This window comes from Oryx dammah, unplaced genomic scaffold (genome assembly GCF_014754425.2).
Source record: "Oryx dammah isolate SB20612 unplaced genomic scaffold, SCBI_Odam_1.1 HiC_scaffold_2, whole genome shotgun sequence".
Taxonomy (NCBI): domain Eukaryota; kingdom Metazoa; phylum Chordata; class Mammalia; order Artiodactyla; family Bovidae; genus Oryx; species Oryx dammah.
In genome coordinates this window covers 160,170,389-160,186,513 of record NW_024070186.1, presented here as the reverse complement: position 1 = coordinate 160,186,513, position 16,125 = coordinate 160,170,389, and the positions used below count along the sequence as shown (strand labels likewise).

The window sequence follows — 16,125 nt, the reverse complement described above, 5'->3', positions numbered from 1 at the left end:
GTCACTTCAGTGTAAGACCAAAGGTTACAGCCTTTGGGGCACCAGGCACACGCACCTGAAACCTTTCACAAAGAATTCTGCCAAGAATTGGTATTCTTCAGTACCAATTTTCTCCTTTGGCTGCTTAAATAATATTCACGAAGTGTTAAGAAACACAAGCGGGAGCTGCTGCAGCTCTGCACAGGAATGTTCGTCCCACCTGGGGTTTTAAAGGTTCAGGCAGCTGTGCCCTTTCCCAGGGCATCACCTGGAGGACACAGAACAATAGCCCTGCCTGTGTGCCTTTCTCAGCAGGTGGGTGACTGGCATGTGTTTATTTTGAGAGGCACAGGTCCTTGCTTCTGTAAAAAGCACCTGATGATATTTGCACTTGATTTTAAAAAGTCATTCAACACAGCCAAAGGCTCTCTGGCTTTTGCACATGTTGCTCTCCCAGGGATGGGGAGCAGGTGCCCTCAAGGGCAGGGCCCCAGCAACACTCCAGCTGCAGGATCTGAGGTGACCTTGGTGCCAGCACAAAGCTCAACTGTGCCTGTTGCGAATGGAGCCATGGCGGCAGCTCTGTTGCAGAAACTCCTCTCTCCCCAACTCCAGCTTTCCCTGTGGGGGCTTCAGGGCGGTGGGCACCAGGAAGGGGCAGGGGCTGCAGAGCCCACCTTAACTGCTAGCAACGGAGAGCCTCTGTGTCCAGGCGCAGGTGACAGGAGCAGGTCACAAGAACACGGTCAGGCAGCAGATCAGGGTCAGGCCTTGGGTCCAGCCATTTCTTCTTGGAATCCTTTGCCTTCCCATTTGTATTCACTTCTTGTGGCCGCTGCAACAAGTCACCACAAACTTGATGGCTTAAAACTATAAGAAACTTACTAATAATTTCAGAGGTCAGAGATCCAAATCACTGACCTGAGCTGAAATCAAAGTGTCACAGGCTGCACACCCTCTGGAGGTTCTGGGAGGCCCTTCTGCCCTCTTCAGCTTCTGGAGGCTCCTGGTGTCCTTAGCTGTGGCCGCATCAGTTCACTGCCTTCCGTGTCAATTCTTCCCCCTGAGAGAAGTAGGTGAGTGAGTGTAGGGTCCTCCCAGATAATCTGGGACCATCTCCGTATCATGAGATCCTTTTTTGCTGTGTGATGTTTCCAGGGATTAGGACATGGGTGTATTGGAGGGAGGGTGGCATTATTCAGCCCATCACCCCATCAATGGGGGCTCTGCCCATTAGGGAGAGGCTGTGGTCTCCAACAACAGCTCTGCAAGTAGGAAGCCTGGGTCCCTCCCTGGAATGGAAGGGCCTTGCTGTGGCGGGCGTGTGAGGTGTGTGTGTGCGGGGCTACAGGGGACTGGGGTTCAGGGAGCAGGAGTAGCCTGAGAAGAGCAGTCTTCTAGGACCAAGGTCAAAATCACAGAAGTGTCATGAAGGAGTAGGACACGGGGGATTAAAAACAACTCCGAAGGTAAACCAAGACCAGAACCCCCTGAAGTAATGAGAACATGCTGATGGACAGCTCTGGCCATCAGCAGGAGTGCTAGTCAGCTTGAAACGGCATCTACAATGCAGGTCACGTGGCCTTGCCCTCAGGCTGCCAGGAGCACCCCCCCTCCCCCCCCCCGCCCGCAGCCTTTTGCAAAGGTTGGATTGCTGACTCTCCTGTTTAATATCTCCAAGACTGCAAGAGGATCGAAATCAAGATTCTAACCACTAACCAAGACCATCAATGCATCCAGAACAGGTGCCTTCCTTCCATGATTTCTTCCCTGGACACACAGGTGCAGATCTTTGAGGGGAGTATGGGAATAAACCAGTAGGTGGCACAGCCGTGGCTCACACAGAGGGTACCTGGACCCCCCAGTTTTCAGGGACACAGGCACCCCATCAACCAAACACTGCCCCTTACGTGCCAAGGAGCTGCCCTCACTCACCAACCTGCCAGAGAAAGTCCCAAAGTGCCCAATTCCGCTGCCACACCAGCGGCCCCAAGTTAGGCCCAAGAGAGGCAGGCAGCTCTGCCCGGGAAGAGCCCAGCCAAGAGTCAGGGGGGTGGGGCCCAGTCCAGGCACCCACTGCACCTTCGACCACTTTGAACTTCAATATCTCCAACTCTAAATAAAATGGGATAAACCCATCACTGCTTTCCTCTTAAGTTTGTCTTAAGGATCAATACATAGAACAAAAAGATCATCTCACATCTTAAAACTTCATCCTATCCTAGACCACCACTTCCCTGGTGGTGTAGTGGTTAAGACTCCACGCTCCCCATGTAGAGGGTCCCGGTCCGATCCCTAGTCAGGAAACAAGATTCCACATGCTGAAACGAAAAGATCCTGCATGCTAAGACATGCAGCCAAAAAAAAAAAAAAAAAAAAAGACCCAGTGAGCGCCCCCAAGGACCTGGGGGTCTGGAGGGGCATGACTTGCACACCAGCATGTGGCCCAGGAGACGAAGGTCCACAGGCCCAGGGGCAAGGAGCACACGGAGCAGCAGGGCACAGAGGCGCCCGCAGTGAGCCTGCAGGATGCATTTTACTTTTGGGGAAAACAGTGACACTAACCATCTCCCAACACTCCAGCTTTGTGTGGTTTCATGTCTGCAAAGCTAGGTTTCTAGCAGTTACTGAAAAGGCAATTACTGTGTAAGTCAATACGGAAAAGGCAACAAGGGTAACCATGTCCAGTCTGATTCCAAAATTTAAGAAGAGCCTGACAGGCAAACATTCCACTCCTAAATAATTACGGTTACTTAAAAATGCAATGAAAAAAAATTTATGTTTACGTTATTTTCCAAATGCCTATTATAAGTTGTTAAGATATAAATACTGTACTTAAACTGTTTGGACTTAACTATTTAAAAATGAAACTGTTACTTCTTTGGCCTGTGGGTCCCTTAAAATATTTACTGACCTTAACTAGGGGTACTCTGAGAGTCTGGGACCCTCTAACACACACAATGGGGGTGCCCCCTCCCATGATGGCCCTCACCTGCCCAGACGCCAGACACCTCAGGCTCACCTGGGTCCCTGCTTTCCCTCAGCTCCACCCGCTCTGGTTCTGCAGGGCCTGTGCCTGCCCTTCCCCGAACACAAGCAAACCCACCCACTGGTCTCCTCGCTCCCAGAAACTCCCGACAGTCCAGTTTCCACACAGCACCCACACATCTTGTGAATCAGATCACCCTATTCCTCTGCTTAGACTCTGTCATGGGTTCCTCCGGTCCTTTAGGGGAAAGCAGGCACCTACCAGGGGCTGGGCGATGCGAGCTCAGCGCCCCACTCTGCCCCTAGGGCCGCCCAGGTTCTGCTCACGGCGCCACTTCAGGGAGGTCGCCCTCCCCCAACCTGACCTTGCCACCAACATGGTCCCAGTGTCACCTTTTCCGTGACCCTTATCACTGGTTTTCTTTTAGTGTGTTTGCTCTTACCTGCTTATACTCACTGAAGGCCGGCCTCTACTATAAATAGAACATAAACTGCACAGGAGCAGGGACCTTGTCTGTCTCATCCCTGAAAGAAGCCTGAAGGACAGAGGCCCTGTGCTCGCCTGCCCCCCACCTCCCACACGAGAGAATGTCCCCTCCTCACAGACCCCCTCGAAAGAACCCGGCAAGGCCTCCTGTCCTGAAGCACAGGGGACACTGCAGGGCGTCCAGGCGGCTTCTGGATGCTCGGCCTGCACTGATCAGAAGCTCCCAGGAGCCAGTGGCTGTTGTGCCCGCCCTCAGCCAGGTCTGACGTGGATTCCTTCTCTCCCCTCAAGAGGGGTGCTCGCTGGCTCCAAGACAGCACTCTGAGGACGAAGGGGCTTCCGCTTTTACCCGAGACAGTCAGTGTCTCTGCTGGGACACAGCTCTAATCGGGGTCCGACAGACGGTGTAGCTCAGCAGTCAACACTCAGCTCAGCCACTGGCCTTGGCCCATGACCTCACCTTAGCTCACCATCCCTCGTGAATTTATTTCTGTTCATTATAAGGAAACCATTAACCCAGGACGGAAAGTTTCTCAGAACAGCGTGTGCATGAATTGCTATAATCCACAACAGTTTCAGAGTCACGCTCAGCACAGCCCCGACCCTGCCCCCTCACCCAGCTACGCCAGTATCCACTGCGCCACTGCCCCAGGCCCCACCTGGGCTCCGTGGCCCACTGGCCTGGGGGCCAACGTGCACACCTTCTGCACGTCACAGACAAGCCTCCCCGGCTCCTCATCCCACCAGAGGCATTTTCCAGGGTGTGTGCTGTGAAGACTGGCATACCTTTAGCCTGAGCCCATGAACAAACAAGTTCAGGTTCCTGATGCCTGAGGCCCTGAAAGATTTAACTAGAGTCACGGAGCTCCACTGACTAGACTCCCAGTGAGCTGGTAACATTTCCAACAAGGTGGAGTGAAGAGCGTCCCCTGAATCTCCAAGCCCCCTCAGTCTCTCCCAAGCACAGGCTCTCCCCGCATCCAACGGGTCTCCAGAAGGGTTCAGAGTCCAGGACAGTGTGGGTAGTAGGAGCTGGTCATGGCAGGGTCTACAGAGATATCTTCTACTGATTTATCTTCCAGTTCACTGGTCCTTTCTTTGGCTGTCTCTCATCTACTTTTAAATCCACCTAACTGAATTTTAAATTTGCTACTGTACTCTTCTCTTTTAGAATTTTCAATCTTTTATGAATTCTAATTCTCTGTGAAACTCTCCATCTTACCTGTTTCAATGTTAACAGTTATTTTAAACTCTATGTCTGCCAACTCCAGCATCTTAATCTTCCATGGGTCTCTCACTCTTTCCTTTCTGTCCCATTTATCAGGGTACGTAGCAACTAGACGCAGACTCAGGCGCTATGTGTGACAGACCGGAGAAGCCAGGACGGTGTCTCCCTCCAGGGGGCAGCAGAGGGGGCCGGCCACCCAAGGTCTGAGCGGAAAGACTGGCATTTTTAGGGCTGTTCCTCCTGGCAGGCTCTCAACTCTTCCTGGCACCATGAAACTGCCAAAGACCCAGCTCTGCTCCGTATGCACCTTCTGCCTCTCTGGCCTCCCCCTCTCAAGGATCTCTGCCCTCGGGTTCCACTGCCTCTGCAGCTCCCAAGCCCCCAGAGCTCAGTCTCCCCAACCCCACAAAATTACCTGGGGCTCCGCTGGGTTCTCTGCCTCTGGGCACCTGCCCCTGCCCAGCCCCCAAGAGAGAGGCTGGTGTAGGAGGGAGACTCACCTCTTCAAGCTCCCCTCTGCGTTGCGAGTCCCAGGGTGGCGCTCCAGTCCTTTGAGCAGGTGCCTTCAGCCCTTGGCAGGACCGGTCTGCTGTGAGCAATTCCATAGCCAGAAGCAGTCTGTTTGTTACCTGGAATGCACCACTGAAGTAGAGAGCTGGAGGCTCTGGTGGGTAACTAGGCAAGCTGGTCTGACTAGCAGGCTGTGTGTGGACATCTCTGAGGTAAAAAGCAAGAGAACGCAAGCCAATGAGAAATCATCAGAAGGAAACAGACCATCCTCTCTGCCCAACCAAGTCTTTGGGACTGAAGATCTCTGTATCCTGTTTGAAACCTAGTGTATTTGTTCTCATCACCCCAGTCCTGAAGGTGAAGATGGCGCAGGGCGTGCTCTATAGGCTGTCCTGCAGCCCCTCAGAGAACAGCAGCACCTGTCCTGAGCTGAGGTTCACCACCTCGCTCCTAGAGAAGGGGCCTTGGGGCCTGCAGGCGGCCAGCTCCAAGCCTCTTTCCTCTCTGGGGACTCTGGGCCAGGCGGCGATGCTATTTTCTGAAAACTCCAAGTACCTGCTGTGCTTCCCCCGGGACCAGCCTGGGGCTTCTCTACAGACACTAGAGTGTTTCACACTTACGGTCTCCACACAGTTGTCCCGGGGCTCCCGTGTCAGGGCCTTTGCACTGCTCCTCCCCCCAGACCACAGGGCTCATCCCTCCCTTGACTCGGGCCTCTGCCCAGACGCCACCCACTGCGGCACCCTACTCAGCAGCAGGCTTCGTCCCACCACCGTCTCCTCCACCCCGCTCACTCTCTCCTGCCCACAGTCACAGCCAACACCCGCTGTACAGTCAGCCTCACCCCCTGGGGCCGATGCAGCAGCACCCGAGCGTGGCCTGGCTGAGTGAAGAGGTGAAGGCCGGTCAGCGGCCTCTGGACAGAACCAGGGTGTTAGCTGCTCCAGCCCCTTCAGCCCATTTAAGTGTGAGCGTTTCACACAAGAGGAACCCAACGTGGTCCTCCCAGACGACTGAGTGAAGGAACAGGCTTCTGCACTGGGCCAGGCTCCTCAGCCTGGCAGAGATGTCCGCCTCCTCGGGAACTGCAGGGCTCTGGGCAGTGGCACTGATCTCACCCCATGTCTATACCAGCATAGAAAACACGTCCACTTACCTGTGAAGCTGGCTTTCCAGAAGCCTTCCCCCAGGGCCTGCATAAAAGCACAGTCGCGGGTCAAGGGACAGGGTCTCAGGCAGGAGCAGCGATGACCTCAGGAGACCAGGAATGAGTCCAGTCCAGCTCACTCCAGCCAAAGCCAGAGTGGCCTGAGGTGGGAGGCCTTGTTGGTTTGGGTCCCCACTGCCAAAAGACTGCTGAAGTCGTAGCAGGCCGCAGAGGCGGCCTGTGCAAATGCCTTGATAACCGGTTGTTTCCTCACTTGGGCTCCTATGAGGAGACACTGATCTTCGCAGGAGCCTCAGCCCACAAATGACACAGCACAGGAAGCTGCTAAAATGCAAATCTGCTGCAGGAACGAGCCAAGCGGCCACCATGTCACTCCCTCACGGCCTGTGCCACCTCGCTGGTCCCATTCACATGCAACTAGTTTAAAAAGGAAACGGGGAGCGTTAATAATGTCAGCTGAGCGACAGGACATCCAGCTGTCCTCAAGTTTCATCAAGCTCCTGACAGGCTGTTTCATGTGTGTGCTTAATCACTTTTTCAAGACAGAGTAAGAGGGGCCCCTAAACAATGAGGAAACCAGGCAAGAGGCGGTGTGATGTGTCTTCAGCCAATGCGTTGAGCGCGAGACAAGGATCTGAGAGGGGAGGGAGACTAAGACCCCGGGCCCAGTGGTGTGGGGTGGGAGGGCCCGCATGAGGCACCCATGCAGCTCGAGGGATCTCAGCTCCCTGAGCAGGGAGTGAGCCCAGGCCCATGGCAATGACGGTGTCACGTCTTCCCCACTGGGCCTCCACGGAGCTCGGGGCTCCGTGACCAGCCATAGCCGATGCGGGTTCCAGGCTACAGGGCAAGGAAGGGAGACAGACCCAGCTGTCCTGTGCGTGGAGGAGACACGGCGAGGTCAGGGAGGCCCAGGTGGCTAGAATGTGTGGAACAGAATAGTGGGGAGCAGGGACTGTAAAGAAAGCAGAGCTCCAGGATCTACAGAGCACCCCCTCAAGTCTTCACCTAAGACAAGTTTGCACCTGTGTGAGAAAAACTGTGAGGAGGCCTGAACAAGAATCCCTGGAAAGGAGCAGACAGAACCACCTCTGGAGCTCACACAGAAACGGGAATAAACTGTGCGCCCACAAGCCACCAGGGAACGGCTCCCTCATTCACACAGTACTGCCTTGGCATCCCCAGAAGGGCTTCACCCTTAGTAATGAGGCTGAATTATCTGTACACCAACGGCAGCTCTGGATCACCCTAACACAGCTCAGGAGCAGTTCTCTAAGGGATCAACTGATGACAAGGAACTTAACTGTGTGCCAGACCAAGATAAATACTATTTGAAGGAATACGATAAAACAACATAAATACATAATGTCCAGTATCCAATAAGGAAATGGGCAGGCCTATTGGTCAGGGGATAGAAACCACAAGGTATTTTAAACAAGGGGAGTTTAGCATAAAGAGCTATTAACTATTTATAGGAACTGACTAAAATGAACCAAAGGAATAAAATACTCTAGGGTGCAGAGAGGATTCAGAGCTGGGAGACAGCAGTTTACGGGATGGTGAAGTTCACCAGGCTGAGAACCATCTGAGACGCTGCCAACACAATCAGCCCGGAAGCTGTCTGCAGAGAGTTCTGCAAAGCCCCCAGGGTGGAGGTGCTGACGAACTCACCAGAAAGCTGCCAGGAGACCAACTCAGGCACCCACGGAGCATGCCTGGCAGCGCTTGTTCCCTTTCAAATATAAGAAGAGCCTCATCACTGGCACTCAGGCAAGCGCTGCTGAGTGGGTCGCTAGGACGCTGCCTGAGAAGGTGCCACAGAAGCTCTCTAGGGCTCAGCCGATGTCACAGAACAGGAATGAGCAAAGTGCAAAGCACCAGGACACAGGCCCTTTCTCCTTCAGCCCCTCCAATGACAAAGGCTGGCATCAGGCTAGCTGGCAAGGAGGGTAGTAACGCTCCACTATCACAAGCAGGCAATGAAGGGCGGATAGACCAGGCATGTGAAAAAGAAGAAAACATGACTTAGGACCATAGGAAAAAGCAATCAACAACAGCTGACCCAGAAGTGACAGATATAAAGGCATTATCAGACAAGGACATGCTCCATATGCTCAGGAAAGCAGAGGGGATGTGACCATAAATGAGAGAAACGGAAAATATAAAAAGGCCTAAATGGAACTTCTAGAGATGATAATAGTATCTGAAATGCAAAACACACAATCTGGGATGAACATCAGATCAACACTGAAAAGATCATACAACTCAAAAACAGCAACTACAAACTGTTCAAATAAAGGGCATAGAGGGAAAAAAGGCATCAGACACTGACAAGCAATCCAATGTACATGAGCTGGAATCCTAGAAAAAGGACAAGGAGGCTCTTTAGTTCTTCTTCATTTTCTGCCATAAGGGTGGTGTCATCTGCCTATCTGAGGTTATTGATATTTCTTCCAGAAATGAAGCTTCTGCTTCATCCAGCCTGGTATTTCGCATGATGAACACTGCATATAAGTTAAATAAGCAGGGTGACAAAGCCTGGGTGTACTCCTTTCCCATATGCTCACTACAAAAATGTACACAAAAATGGATCACTAGTAAAAAATCAACTAAAGGCCAATTGACACATGAAAAGAGGCTCAACATCAGTCAGGCATTATTAAAGAAATGCAAATCAAAACTACAATGAGGTATCATCTCACACCAGTCAAAAAGGTCATTATCAAAACAATCTACAAACAGTAAATGACAGAGAGGATGTGGTTGATGGGAATGTAAATTGATACAGCCACTATGGAGAACAGTAGGAAGATTACTTAAACTAAAACTAAAACTATCCTATGACCCAGCAATCCTACTACTGAGCATATACACTGACAAAAACACAATTCAAAAAGACAGGTACCCCAATGTTCACAGTAGTCAGGACATGGAAGCAACCTAGATGTCCACTGAAGGGTGAATGGATAAAGAAAACAGGAAAATCCACAAATATGTGGAAGTTAAACAACATGCTCTCATACAACCAACAGGTCAAAAAGGAAATCACAAGAAAAATTAGAAAGCACACTGAGACCAATGAAAACACACACCAGAACTTTGGGATGCAGCAAGAGCAGGGCTAAGAGGGAACTTCATAGCTATAAATGTTTCCATTAAAAAAGAAGAAAAGTATCAAAGCAATAGTCTAACTTACACCTTAAGGAAACAAGAGCAACTAAACCAAAGCTAGCAGGAGAAAGGAAATAATAAAAGAGTACAGCATCAATAAACAAAGAAAAGAAAAAGAGAGTCCAGTTGTATTTCTACACACTAACAATGAAAAGGCAGAGGAACCAGAGATCAAACTGCCAACATCCGCTGGATCATCGAAAAAGCAAGAGAGTTCCAGAAAAACATCTATTTCTGCTTTATTGACTATGCCAAAGCCTTTGACTGTGTGGATCACAATAAACTGTGGAAAATTCTGAAAGAGATGGGAATACCAGACCACCTAATCTGCCTCTTGAGAAACGTGTATGCAGGTCAGGAAGTAAGTTAGAACTGGACATGGAACAACTGGTTCCAAATAGGAAAAGGAGTACGTCAAGGCTGTATATTGTCACTCTGCTTATTTAACTTCTATGCAGAGTACATCATGAGAAACGCTGGACTGGAAGAAACACAAGCTGGAATCAAGATTGCCAGGAGAAATATCAATAACCTCAGATATGCAGATGACACCACCCTTATGGCAAAAAGTGAAGAGGAACTAAAGTTCCTTGATGAAAGTGAAAGTGGAGAGTGAAAAAGTTTGCTTAAAGCTCAACATTCAGAAAACAAAGATCATGGCATCTGGTCCCATCACTTCATGGGAAATAGATGGGGAAACAGTGGAAACAGTGTTAGACTTTATTTTGGGGGGCTCCAAAATCACTGCAGGTGGTGACTGCAGCCATGAAATTAAAATGACCAACCTAGATAGCATATTTAAAAGCAGAGACATTACTTTGCCAACAAAGGTCCATCTAGTCAAGGCTATGGTTTTTCCAGTGGTCACGTATGGATATGAGAATTGGACTGTGAAGAAAGCTGAGTGCCGAAGAATTGATGCTTTTGAACTGTGGTGTTGGAGAAGACTCTTGAGAGTCCCTTGGACTGCAAGGAGATCCAACCAGTCCATTCTGAAGGAGATCAACCCTGGGATTTCTTTGGAGGGAATGATGCTGAAGCTGAAACTCCAGTACTTTGGCCACCTCATGCGAAGAGTTGACTCACTGGAAAAAGACTCTGATGCTGGGAGGGATTGGGGGCAGGAGGAGAAGGGGACGACCAAGGATGAGATGGTTGGAATGCATCACTCACTCGATGGACGTGAGTCTGAGTGAACTCTGGGGGTTGGTGATGGACAGGAAGGCCTGGCGTGCTGTGATTCATGGTCACAAAGAGTCGGACAGGACTGAGTGACTGAACTGAACTGAACAACGAACAATCCTGAAAGGAAATTACGAAAACAATTCCACTAAAATAGCATCAAAAGATTTAAAATACTTGGGAATAAACTTAACCAAGAAAGCGAAAGACTTAACACGCTGGAAAGTAAGCATCATTGCTGAAAGGAACTGAAAAAGAACACACGAAGAAAGACACAGAAAGACGGCATACCTCACAGGCTGGAAGCTTTAATCAGATGTTCAGCTAAGTTCAGTTGCTCAGTCGTGCCTGACTCCTTGCGACCCCATGAATCGCAGCACGCCAGGCCTGCACTACCCAAAGTGATCTACCTATTTATGCAATCCCTATCAAAATCTCAGTGACTTTTTTTTCACAGAAATAGAAAAACCTATCTTATCATTTTCCATATGGAGTATCAAAGGAACTCCCCCACTACCCGCCGAAGTATTCAAAACCACCTTGAAAAAGGACAAAGTTGGAGGTCTCATACTCCCTGACTTCAAAACTTTGTCCAAAGCTACAGTAATCAAAACAGCGTGATACTAGCATAAAGACAGACGCACAAACTGCACAACATTGGGACTGGCAGGGATTTCTTGGATATGACACCAAAATCACCAAAAAACAAAATACAGCTAAACTGGATTTCATTAAAATTAGAAACTTTTGTGCAAAGGACCTATCACAAAAGTGAAAAGACAACCACAAAAGGGGAGAAAATACCTGGAAATAATTTATCCCATTAGTGTCTGGTATTCAGAATATATAGAGAACTCCTACAACTCAACAACAAAAATCAAACAACCAAATTTTTTAAATGGGAAAAGAAAAAAACTTTTTGTAATGGGCAAAGGACTTGAATAGACATTTCTCCAAAGATAAGCAAATGATCAATAAACACATGAAAAATGCTGAGAGAACTGAAAATGAAAACTGTGATGAACTGTCACTATCTTCCCATTAGAATGGCTACTATATTTAAAAATTATAAGTTTTATAAGGATGTGGAAAAACTGGAATCCTTATGCACCACTGATAGGGATGCAAAACGGTACAGCCAGAGCAGAAGACAGTATTGAGATTCTTCAAAAGAATTACACAGAATTACTATGATCCAGCAACTTCACTCCAAGGTACCCAGAAGAACAGAATGATGAGAAAGTTCTGAAAATGGATAGTGTGGGGGTAGTGGTGATGGTTGTACAACAATGTGAAAGCATTTAATGTCACTGAACTGTACACTTAAAAATGGTTAAAATTGTAAATTTTATATCACATATATTTTATCACAATGAAAAACCATACAGCTAACAGTATACTTAATGGGAAAAATTAGATGCTTTCTCACTAAGATCAGGAAGAAAGTAAGAATGTCTATTTTTACCACTCCCATGCATCATCATACTGGAAGTCCTAGGTAATACGACAAGAAAAGGAGATAAAAGTTACACAAATCAAAAAGGAAGAAATAAAATAATCTTTATACATAGATGACATGAATTATCTATGTAGAAAATACCACAGAATTAACAACAATTAAAAAAAAACCTCCTCGAACCAATAAATTACTATGACAAGGTTGAAATATAAGATTAATTGACATGGGTCAACTACTTTCTTATCTACCAGCAACAGGACTTCTGATTTCTAGTTCCACACATAAGGAGATTGGAAGTTACCACCTTGTCCTGACAAGTAGTGAAAAGCTGAACTGACTGAAAATCAACAACTTTTCTTGGATCCATGAAGAGGAAGACACAGGGCAAATCACTGTCCCCAAGTCTGAGAGACAGACACAGGAATACAAGAACCCTAAATGCACATTACTAAGTGAACGAAGGCAATCTGAAAAGCCCAGATGCCTGTTTCCCTGGTAGCTCAGATGGTACAGCATTTGCTTGCAAGGTAGGAGATCCAGGTTCGATCCCTGGGTCGGGAAGACCCCCTGGAGAAGGAAATGACAACCCACTTCAGTACCCTTGCCTGGAAAATTCCATGGACAGAGGAGCCTGGCAGGCTACAGTCCATGGGGTCGCAAAGAGCCAGACACGACTGAGCAACTAACACACACACACACACCATCTGAGTGTGATCAAGGGAGGGCGGGACTCCCGTATGCTGCCCAGCCCCTGACTCATGGGAGGGAGGCCCTCTCTTGGGCTGGGTGTTCTGAGGGTCCTGGGCCCTGACCATGCTCATCCCAGCTCACGATGTGGCAGACCCACACCAGAGGCGAGCCAAGTGGACCCCAGGCTGCTGCCTTCCCTCTCCCACAGAGTGCTCAGCAGTAACAGTGGAAACCCAGAGAGCAGCTTACCACCGTTCTACCCACAGCTCTATAGCCCTGGCTTAGAGATTTTTGCCTGGGGTAGAAATAGGCCAGAAAGCACTGACTCCCAATTTCCTCCAAAGGAACTGATTTCATTTGCAACAGAGAGGGAATCAGTTCAAGCTCAAAGGTGCTCTCAAGAAAGTAGAGGGTGTGGTGAAAGGCAAGCGGCAAAGATGGAGGCTAAACCACAGATGACGACACTACACACTGACAGCACCAGACAGTCAGTACCTAAATCAGACTGATTATAATCTCTGCAGCCAAAGATGGAGAAGCTCTATTCAGTTAGCAAACTTAAGACCTGGAGCTGACAGTGGCTCATATCATGAAGTCCTTATTGCAAAATTCAGACTTTAAGTAATAAAAACCACTAGGTCATTCAGGTATGACCTAAATCAAATTTATGATTATACAGTAAAGTGACAAATAGATTCAAGGGGTTAGATCTGACAGAGTGCCTAAAGGTTAGTGACCCTGTACAGGAGGCCATGATCAAACAGTCCCCAAGAGAAAGAAAGGCAAAATGGTTGTCTGAGGAGGCCTTACAAATAGCTGAGAAAAGAAGAAAAACAAAAGCAAAGGAGAAAAGGAAAGATATACCCATCTGAATGCAGAGTTCCAAAGAATAGCAAGGAGAGAGAAGAAAGCCTTAAGTAAACAATACAAAAAATAATAATAATAGAGGAAAACAACAGAATGGGAAAGACTAGAGATCTCTTCAAGAAAATTAGAGACACCAAGGGAACATTTCATACAAAGATGGGCTTAATAAGGGACAGAAACAGTAAGGACCTAATAGAAGCAGAAGATACTAAGAAGAGGTGGCAAGAGTACAAAAAACTGTACAAAAAAAGATCTTAATGATCCGGATAACCAAGACGGCATTGGTCACTCACCTACAGCCAGACATCCTAGAGTGTGAAATCAAGTGAGCCTTAGGAAGCACCATTAAACAAAGCTAGCAGAGGTGATGGGATTCCAGCTAAGCTACTTCATATTCTAAAAGATGATACTGTGAAGGTGCTGTGCTCAACATGCCAGGAAATTTGGAAAACTCAGCAGTGGCAACAGGAATGGAAAAGGTCAGTTTTCATTTCAATCCCAAAGAAGGGCAACACCAAAGAATACTCAAACTACCGCACAATTGCACTCCTCTCACACACCAGCAGGGTCACGCTCAAAATCCTTCATGCCAGGCTTCAAGCAGTATGTGAACCATGAACTTCCAGATGTTCAAGCTGGATTTAGAAAAGGCAGAGGACCCAGAGATCAAATTGCCAACATCCGTGGATAATCGAAAAAGCAAGAGAGTTCCAGAAAAACATCTACTTCTTTATTGACTATGCCAAGGCCTTTGACTAGATGGATCACAACAAACTGGAAAATTATTAGAGAGACGGAAATACCAGACCACCTGACCTGCCTCCTGAGAAATCTGAATGCAGGTCAAGAAGCAACAGTTAAAACTGGACATAGAACAACAGACTGGTTCCAAATTGGGAAAGGAGTACATCAAGGCTGTATATTGTCACCCTGCTTATCTAATTTACATGCAGAGTACATCATGTGAAATCCCAGGCTGGATGGAGCACAAGCTGGAATCAAGATTGCTGGGAGAAATACCAATAACCTCAGATATGCAGATGACACCACCCTTATGACAGAAAGCAAAAAGGAACTAAAAGCCTCTTGATGAAAGTAAAAGAGGAGAGTGAAAAAGCTGGCTTAGACTTCAACATTCAAAAGACTAAGATCAGGGCATCCATTCCCATCACTTCATGGCAAATAGATGGGGAACAATGGAAACAGTGACAGGTTTTATTTTCTTGGACTCCAAGATCACGGTGGGGTAACTGCAGCCACGAAATTAAAAGACGCTTGCTCCTTGGAAGGAAAGCTATGACAAACCTAGACAGCGTATTAAAAAGCAGAAATATTACTTGGCCAACAGAAGTCCATTTAAGTCAAAGCTAATGGCTTTTCCAGTAGTCATGTATGAATGTGAGAGCTGGACCATAAAGAAGGCTGCACGCTGAAGAATTGATGCTTTCCAATTGTGGTGCTGGAGAATATTCTTCAGAGTCCCTTGGACTGCAAGGAGATCAAACCAATCAATCCTAAAGGAAATCAACCCTGAATATTCATCAGAAGGACTGATGGTGAAGCTGAAGTTCCAATAATTTAGCCACCTGATGCAAAGAGCCCCCTCACTGGAAAAGATCCTGATGCTAGGAAAGATTGAGGGCAGGAGGAGAAGGGGGCAATAGAGGATGAGCTGGTTGGATGGCATCATCAACTCAGTGGACATGAGTATGAGCAAATTTTGGGAGACAGTGAAGGACAGGGAAGCCTGGCATGCTGCAGTTCTTGGGGTTGCAAAGAGTCAGACACGACTGAACAACAAAAACCATATGCTGGCTAGTTTACAAGAGACAGTGAGGGAACAGCACAAGCGGGGAGGAGCCATCCTACGGTTATAAAAAATATCAAGAAAAAATATCACCGACTTTATAACCTTTCCCTTTAAAGAAACCAAAATTTCGTAGGATTAGCTGGTAGAGCGGTTTGGGTATCCTAACTATGCTTAGACCACTGCAAACAATGGCAGGAACATGTTTGGTGGATAAACAAGGCCCATAAGACGGAAATGGGCCTCAGGGGAAAGAGTTGCCAGTCCAGACATCATGAGATGAAATTAATTCAATTTTAATGAGAAATGGGATTCAGAGGAACATAATTTAGTAAGTAGAATCAGCAGATTAGAGGGAGTTCTCCTGCAGAAGGAAAGCAAAGGATGGGCATCAGCCTGGAAAGATACTGAGACTGTAGCCAAGTGGGCCTGGCCAATCCAACAAATAATTTGGGATAATATTCAACATTAGGAAAGGACCAGCATGGGGCTTGTCTCCTGACCTGGGATGGGCCTCTTGACTACTTTAATACAGATGGAGCTGAACAGGCCATGGACAATGGCCCTCCAAATCCATGGAAGTTCTCTG

General features: G+C 47.9%; 1 protein-coding gene across 2 annotated transcripts in view; it reads right to left on the bottom strand.

Annotated features, from left to right (window-relative positions):
* Positions 1–16,125, bottom strand: part of DNASE1 (deoxyribonuclease 1) — a 37,119-nt gene that overhangs the window by 2,901 nt on the left and 18,093 nt on the right. Inside the window, exons 2-3 of one of the 2 annotated variants that reach the window (XM_040255675.1) lie at positions 6,349–6,777; positions 5,183–5,399 (exon numbers count right to left, since the gene is read on the bottom strand). The gene's annotated coding sequence lies outside the window, so the exon portion shown is untranslated. Of the gene's footprint in view, positions 1–55; positions 2,854–5,182; positions 5,400–6,348; positions 6,778–16,125 lie in introns of those variants that run through there. The other variant, XM_040255668.1, reaches the window with a different exon arrangement.